The 9,128-nt window shown below is 32.0% G+C and overlaps 1 long non-coding RNA gene across 3 annotated transcripts; it reads right to left on the reverse strand.

Annotated features, from left to right (window-relative positions):
* Nucleotides 1-5,057: 5,057 nt before the first annotated feature.
* Nucleotides 5,058-8,808, reverse strand: LOC134696685 (uncharacterized). 3 transcript variants are annotated; one of them, XR_010102993.1, is made up of 3 exons: nucleotides 8,741-8,808; nucleotides 6,404-6,511; nucleotides 5,058-5,621 (listed from the first exon to the last, which is right to left on the reverse strand). It is a non-coding gene; the product is annotated as an uncharacterized LOC134696685 (long non-coding RNA). The 3 variants fall into 3 exon arrangements; XR_010102995.1 differs by having other exon boundaries at nucleotides 8,751-8,777; XR_010102994.1 differs by having other exon boundaries at nucleotides 8,736-8,770.
* Nucleotides 8,809-9,128: the final 320 nt, after the last annotated feature.

A 9,128-nucleotide genomic window follows, 5' to 3' on the forward strand; every position in this document is an offset into this window, starting at 1 on the left:
TTTTATTCAAACGTTGGAAACCAAAAAAGAACCAAAAGTAAGATCAACTTCAGACTAAGAAGTAAGACATCGAAATTTCGTCTGACTTGTACAATGTAATTGGTTTAACAGATAGGAGGCAAAAACAATACTTGGAAGTCGGGACTAGATTTTAGAAAAATATTTTAAACAAATTTTAACGTGCATGGTACATTTTGAAAGTACATTTGTTCGAATGCAGTCAGTTTTGAAACTACATCAAATACCGAAGAGATCTATCAAAGTAACTGTTTTACTACTACTCAAGTAAATTTAAACTTTGACCAGTTATAAAAAAATCCCGATACTTTGATGATTCATGGCAATTATCCTCCCATTTCTTACATGATACTCAAATATAGATTTCACGGAGGTTTATTCTACTTACGATATTTTATAATAATACGTATGTTATTCGCCTACACAAGGGGTCTTAATATTAACTTTTAATTGTGATATACGAATCACATTAAAGATTTTGTCATGAATGATTAAACGCATTAATGTACTATGAAATTAAATCAAAATGAGGCATGCACATACAATTTTCATTCGTTTTTACATTCTATATATGGCAATAGGCTATCTTGAAGAAATTTATTGATGTGTTTATTCGACCGACCCACCGAAAGACTGAATGAAACCCGAGACACTTCTATTTTGTAAAGTTTGAAATATGGAAGCAGATTTTACTGTAACATATAAATAAATCTTTTAACATAATCATTACTAAAACTTATTCCCTTACTACTTTATTTTCAAGTCACAGTAAAGATCGTAAATGATCATGAAATAATTTGTATTTGCAGCGTCAAGAAATGACTTTATCACTATGTAAATTACCGGTATTTTGTTTTCAAGACGACCAATGGAATTCAAACTTGCACTCAACTTCTGAATTCTTTTGTAATTGGCCCATTCATGGAAAACAGTCTAAGTGAACTAACTCTTTCAATATATTATCTGACATCAGGAAGATCCAGAAAGGCATTTATATTTTGGTTAATAAGAAATACATGACTTGATCAGGCCATAGTTATTCTCGCTGATATTGCTGGTCATAGATGTTTATTATGTCCAAACGACACCAGTACTTGTGAGGGTCTGGATGGAGGGTTTGTTATTCTGTAAACCTTGAATTTTCACCCATTTTGTCCCTAATCTTCAAAAAAATAACCCCTTTTTTCTCTAATCTTCAAAAAAATAACCCCTTTTTTTCTCTAATCTTCAAAAAATTAACCCCTTTTTTTCTCTAATCTTCAATTTTGTCGCCCGTTATTCTCTAATCTTCAATTTTTAATGGCATTAGTCTTTAATCATTTAACCCAATCCAAACCCTCACTTGTACTTTCCCGATCCCCTCCAACTAATCTTACTGGTGTGCATTTATTTGACCACTGTTTAATGGTATCTCTAACTTTATATGACCTTACTGCGTTATTCTTGTAATACATGTATGTTGAGATCCACCGTGACATATCCACATATCCACATATTGACGCACCTGACTCTAGTCAGGGAACACGTCAGTGATTGTCATATGTCATATTTTAATGCATTTTTCATTATTTGAAGAATTTAGTGAATAGAAAGGTTTTATGGTTTCTGTTTAATTTATAGAATTTAAGTCCTGTACTTAAATTCAGTTATCACGGTGCGCTGTACTATTACATTGGTTGGTTATTAGTGAGTTTAAGAAAACTCAAATTTCATTGGTGGTTAGTGAACCATATAATTTGACGTCACGATCCTTTTTTAATTCGGGTCCAACAGGAGAGGCTGCTTTTAAAATAACTTGTTGTTATCAGAGGAAAATTTTATTCAAAATCCCTCCCTCGCAGGGTAGTTAAGGTCGTTTCAAGAAAATTTCCATTTTTATACACAAGAAAAATCATATTGAACTCAGAGTGAGTTTTCTCTGTCCAAAAGCCAAAATACACGTCATATGAGTAATCGGGGGGAAAAGGGTCTATTCTTATTTATATTACAAACTTTTATTTTTAGAAAAATATAAATACACTAGTGTCACGTGACTTCAAACTGAAAGTAAAGATACTTCCCAAAAAAGTCAAAAGTGCAGGTGCAAGATGAAATCGGATCGCCCTGATTTTGGGCTCATTGTAATCAGGATAACTTGTTTTACTGGAAAAGTGCTGCCACTTAATTTTCATTAGAGGTTTTGTAATTAAAAAACAATAAAACATGGAGAATTTAATCGATTTATTGATTTTTTTGGCACTTCGGGTTGTGAAATTTCTTTTACACGAATGCTATATAACTAGTAGCAGCACTTTTCGAAAAGTTTGAAATGTGGCCTTTCTACCAATACCAGAATGAAGTGGGTTGGTATAGCTCTTGCACCTGCACTTTTCAATTATTCTAACATGTAGTAGCATAATCGCCCTAAAATGCACGAAAAAAGCGTTTGAAAGACCCTCTAGTAGACGGATCGGCTGACGGAAAAACTACGTGTATATTTTGTTTTCACCGGCGTTTCATTTAATAATATGTTTGTGCGAAGTTTGAAACAACTATTCTCTTATTGCTATTTAAATTATTGAAGGCAAAAAAACATAATTATTCAGGTCATTATTATACACCCCAAACGTGGGTTACATGCATGAAGTGTTGGCACGCAGCCTTCCCCCTTTTTTGTTCAAATGCGGAATCGCATCTCGGGTGCTTGTATAGTTCTTGCTCTACAAGTCAAAGTTCAATATATAAATTAATTTAATAGATAAGCCTACAATGTCATTATTATACACCCCATACGTGGGTTACATGCATGTAGTGTTGGGGCATGCAGCCTTCCCCCCTTTTTTTTGTTCAATTCCGGAATCGCATCTCGTGTGCTTGTATAGTTCTCGTTCTGCGAGTAAAAGTTCATTATATAAATTCTAATAGATTAGCCTACTAGGTATCTTCTTGTGTTTGTGTATTGTGAATCATTAACATTTTAAGCTTTAAAAAGCTGCATTTATAAAGAAGTTGGGTGTGTCATTGGTAATGTTTAAATTATAAATATACTTAACTCCTACCTGCATCACATCAATAGATCGAGATTTTATTTGTTGAATTTCTCCTGCTTATCAAGTGTGACTAGTATCAATTGTAAATCATGATTTGTCACTTAAATTCATTCTGGTGATCTTTTGCATCTATTTTCACCAGCTGCTATGCCAGTTTTTTTGTATGGCTTGCTTTTTTTTTTATTATGTCAGACTCCATAGTTATTTCCTGCGTCTTATTACACAGAATATTCCCTTCAACCAATCTGGAGCAGTATTTGACTTATTCGAATATCCTTACAGTTACTTGGTAAAATTATTCTGCCCTACTTTTACTGATTTTATTATGTTTGTAATTCAAAGGCATACATTTTAAAATTTGTACACCAGCATTAAGATGGAGGATATAATTCCTTTTTTCATAGAATGATTTGTTTCAGATTTAGGTACATGTACAGTGTACCTATATATATATAGCTATGATTCAAGCTGCAGCCTTGTAAATATATCATCTTAATTTCTCAACCTCAAAAGACATCAAAGAATATAATCATGAAGTTGGAAAAAGTGACCTATTTTTTACTGCCGCTCATTTCATATTAAATTCCTGCCTTCTGTGCAAAGTGTCCACCAATACAAATGGACAGCAAAGAAATAGTCATATGTGCTTATGTGACATTCAGCACAATCAATCAATTGTGTTTTCATTATTAAGTGCCATAATATTTTAATTCAGGTTCATCATGTTCATCTTAAAGATGTTAAAATCAGAAAACTGATTTCCTATCACCTGCTGAGATGGGAGTCAACTGAAATGGTATTTCTTTTCTGTTCTAATAGAAGAAATTTTATGTACCAGAATATACATCTAAATACAGAAATAACTAACTTAGTATAATTTATACATAACCACAATCCTGAAGTGTCAGATCAATCAGAATGAATCAATTTCCATGATATAGGGGAAAGGACAAAATAGTCAGACGGAAACTCATAAAATGATACAATGTATGTACGTGTTAACCATGTTAACGCTTATAGAACTACAATGTACTGCCTACCAAAAATCATGGGTTAATCTTTACCTGACCCAATCACAAAAAATAACACAACTTAATTGTTAATCAAAACTTCATTGGCAATTATACCACATCATCTTTTTTTTTAATCAAATTCTAGCTGTACTACATAATTACATGTATGATACATTCAAATTTAAAATATATAGAAAGTAATTTCTGTCTGTGTGTTGGGAATGCTGTCTCATTGCCATACAAATGTACATGTGAAATGTTTTATGTATGCATATGGTAATATAATGCGGTACATGTATATCTAACATCTTTTGCTAATCTTGCTAGATACATGTATAAGAATTTTTTATACTGTGGAAATATTCAATCACAAGTTTCCAAGTATACCATGTATACCAGTAGAAAATTAAATGCATATGAACATGTATGTAAATGTACATATGTACAAAAGAGCAGCTACATGATAAATGCAAGCAAAGAAAAATATCCAACATTTTTTGGTTCAAACATTCTGTGGATGTTACATTTGTACATAGGTCTTGCTCAGTATTGAAGGCCAACATCAATATGACCAACAACTGCAATCAAAACACTTTATAATACTTTTGAACATTTTGTAAACCTGTATAGTCTGTGTTATGAAATGAGATTGAAATATAAACCATGACAAAATATGATTTTCTTGTTCTCTGGTGGTTAATACATGTATATGAATAGTTGTTCTCTGATTGAGAGTTGTTTCATTGGCAATCATCTGTCGTGTATGTCGTATTCTTACTTTTATAATTACATGTACATGTAACTACATAGGCGGTGCATCAGTGAATTGCATGCTTACATTTGTACATGTACAATGTACATGATGTAATTTGTATATGTCTGAAATGTACATATGATACATTGTATCTGTAGGTTTTCTGGTAGGATTAATATCTATATTGTATTACTTTTTACATCGGTTTCCTGTAATTGCCATAAAAATAACAAAACACTCATAGAAGTCTAATAAATGAATATTTCAAAATTCCCCTTTACCATGTTTACAGTTCAACTGAATATCATGTCTATCTGTAGATCTCTCACTCGTCTTGGTTAGATATTGCAGATTTTTAAAAACATTTCATGAAAGAGACATAAAATTACATTTTCTGACATCCATGAAATACAATATTTGAACTGAAATCCTTTTTGAAACTCCTATTTTAAGAATATTCACATATCTCCAAACTGCCTTTATTATGTATATTGGTATTCCTTTTAACTGAAGTAAAAACTCTTTAAGATGGTATCAACTTCAATAATGATGAAAAAGAAGTTAAATTGTCCAATAAATAATATTCCTCTCTCTTTCAGCATCAATACACTAAATTCCAATTCATTTGGTTTTGAAACAGTCAATGCTTCTACTAAGTACGGTGCATTATGTAGAATTGCTATCATTTTTCTATTTTTCATGGACATATTTGGTGGCTTTCTAAACAAATTTTAATCAGATCTTCCATAATGGCCATGATGAGTTATAAGTAACTTTTAACTGGTGTCTGACTGCAGGTCTTCATCCCTGAAATATGAAAATGCAAATATAATACAAGTACAATTTATATATCAAATGAAATTTTCAATATGAGAAAAGTAATCAAAAGTTAGTGCAAACATACTTCTTCAAAAAAGTACTGTTAAAATGCTAAAAAAATAATTCTCGTCCTTTTTTACCAGTAGTAATGTCTTTATTCAACATTTGAACAAAAAATAAATTTTCCAAACACATTTTAATAAGGCGCACTATGTAATAAATATTTAAATATTATGTTGAACTTCATTATTTTGTATCGTATCTCCTTTTCCAAATGTGAACAATGACAGGAATACTTCAATATCAATATGATCAATATCAGTAATCCACAAGAAAATTTAGCTACATGGTCCTTGTTCACAAATATAGTCCCTAGTGTTGACAGTGGGATTCTTGCCATTAATTTTTATACCCTTTCCAAATTTATTTCTCCATGTTTAATGCCTCAAATTGCAAGTCGGGGGATGAAATTACACTGTAAAAAAAAATTGGGTCCAGAATTTTAAAGGAAAGTAGTGATTTGGTCATTCACTTTTTTCTCACATAAATGAGGCCATCAGTTTTCTCCTTCAACAGGTTTATTAATATTATGATTTGGCGCCCTTTTAGAGAAGACAATGTGGCAGAATGTGTTTTTCTCATTGTTGAAGGCCATAAGGCCTAAATGATGACATATAGTTTTTAATTTCTGTTTAACTTGGGACCCTTCAGGAGAGTCGTCCCATTGTACATGTACAATAGTTAGATAATTGCAGGATAAAACAATTTACCTGTCTATAATATATGTAATGCAGCTCTCCAAATTCAAACCATTACTTTATATTTCATCACAGCTTGAATGGCATACTGTAACCTCAATCTTGTTATTGTCAGGTGACCTAAAAAAAAAAAGAGAATGTAATTATGTAATTATATACTTTTTTTTTTAAATAAAGGAGCATGGAAAATTGAAAACAACACGTTCAATAATTTCATGCGTCCATAGCACTTTTCTGGCCGAGTCTGGATTTACCTTCATCAAGAACGCTCAAAGCCAAACATTTAAAATCCAAAGATGTACAAGTAGTGAAAAAAATTACAGAGCTATATGTCATGTATGTCAAAAATAGTATGAACCTGTGTATACATTGTAACATGTATAATCATGATAATGAATCATATATTTTTTAAAATAAAGAAATCACTTTTGCCATACAATAGAAATACAATGTAGGAAGATGTGGTGTGAGTGCCAATGAGACAACTCTATATCATGTCCATCCAAATAACAATTTATAAAAGTAAACCATTATACATGTAGGTCAATGTATGGCCTTCAACACGGAGCCTTGGCTCACATCAATAAACAAGCTATATAGGGCCTCAAAATTACAAGTGTAAAACCATTCAAACAGGAAAACAAACGGTATAATCTATATAAAAAACAAGAAACGAGAGACACTTATAAATTACATAAACAAACGACAACTACTGTACATCAGATTCCTGACTTAGAACAGGTGCAAACATTTGCAGCGGGATTAAACATTTTAATGTTTATATTAATGCAAATTAAATGAACCCAGGATATGCATGTTGCTAATTTTTGCTCGTCTTAACGTAATTTTTATGATTAACTAGAAGTGCTGAGAACACTGCTCACAATAGCCAGCCCCCTCCCCCACACAAATATAAAATAATATAAAGCAAACAAGTGAATCTGTAAGCTACTGATCACTTTTGATACCCCCATACACTTTAAGAATTTTAAGGTACACAGGAATTTGTTGAGTGGTGAATATAAAAAAGCATCACACGGTATTGCTGACTCATATAAACCCTCAAAACCAAATTTTAGAAGTCCTTGTTATTTTCCTGAGAAAGATGCGACGAAAAATATTCAATTCTGGAACAGACAGACAGACTGACTTTAATATACCGTCAAAATTGACCGTTTCTAAACAGGCTGTGGCCTTTTCCATTCAATAAATGATATGATTTGCATCTGTTCATGCTTGTACACAATTGTCTGTTATAACAGAATACACAGCTTTATTACAAGTGTTTTTTTTCCTGCCTCTTGGGCATGAGGTCTCGCTATGAAAATTTTACAAATACCATTATGGCTCGATTCTGTTTACTGGGGATATATATAGCTGAACACTGAACAGGGACACAGTTCAGATATTATGTATCATTCATGTACTCTAATTTTAGAGGGAAAGTGAATGCAGTGACTATTCAATTTTAATACTAATAATTATTATTATATATATAAAAAAAATATGTCATGTACATGATGTATGTCAAAACCACGAGAAATTAAAGAGTATGACAGGAAACATGGAAAATAAATAAGGGGAAACATGAAGCACACATCAAGTCATCCTACTAAACACGAAACATAGAAAGATAAAACGTCTGAAAACGAAAACAAGTTCGTGACCTTCTGCTATTGTCTGTTCTATAGTTGGGTTGCTGTCTCTTTAACACATTTCCCATTTCAATTCTCATCATTTTAATATGAAAGACACCGTAAATATGTTCTCATAGTTTATGACTTTATTCATTATAGGTTGAAAAATACAGGCAAAGTTTAGATGTTTATGAGGTGTCCTATATTATGACTTTAGTGGAACCTTAATCTGATCTCTTAGTGCACAAGCCATGCCCTCTGCATTTTAGTATAGAATAGAATATTTTTATTTCCCAAATTACAGGGCATATAATCAGATATATATCTCTAGATTGTAATACCTGAAAGCGATAGATTACACCTAAGTCATGTAAGTCGTGTTTTGTCCTGACATTGGATCATATTGAATAAATTTTCCATTTGTTCTCATCAGTTTCTTCAACCAGGTCGTTATAATCTCAACTGACAAGTGCACGGCTACTTCAGTTATTTTCAATTAACCAACTTGCAAACTGCAAGCTTCGCAACTACATTGAATTTCCAAATAAGGAAAACAGGTGGGCGGAGCTTAAACTCCGCTTGATATTTTTTTTTTGATAAATACAGCTTTCACTCAAATTATATCCATTTCTTGATGTGAAAATACATTATAATATGAAAAAAGACACCATATGACATATATTTCATCATTCATGCGATACGCGTACCTTACCTATTGCTACATTTGTTACTGTGTCTGCAGCGTCAAAAGTCGCCCGCCATTACACATTCTGATCTAGATAGGGGAAATAACTCCTGCACTATTTTTTTATTCGGTTTTGCGGGAAAACCACCTTAATGTCGCTGCGCTCCTCCCAAAATGTATATTTATTGTAAATACAATGTATTAGAATAAGAAACTGCTGTGTTTTAATTTATAATTTCAGGTGATGTTTCAGTTGTCAATTGTTTGAACATCTATATGTATTTGGCCATTGGACAGACAGGACCTGAGAAGAAGTCTATTGAAGTTATCAAACCTTTCAACAAAGACTTTGAATTTATTAGGCCTGTGATTTGCATAATTCGCTGCATCAAAAAACATTTTTTTTTATGAATAG

The sequence above is a fragment of the Mytilus trossulus genome, chromosome 14, assembly GCF_036588685.1.
Source record: "Mytilus trossulus isolate FHL-02 chromosome 14, PNRI_Mtr1.1.1.hap1, whole genome shotgun sequence".
NCBI lineage: Eukaryota > Metazoa > Mollusca > Bivalvia > Mytilida > Mytilidae > Mytilus > Mytilus trossulus.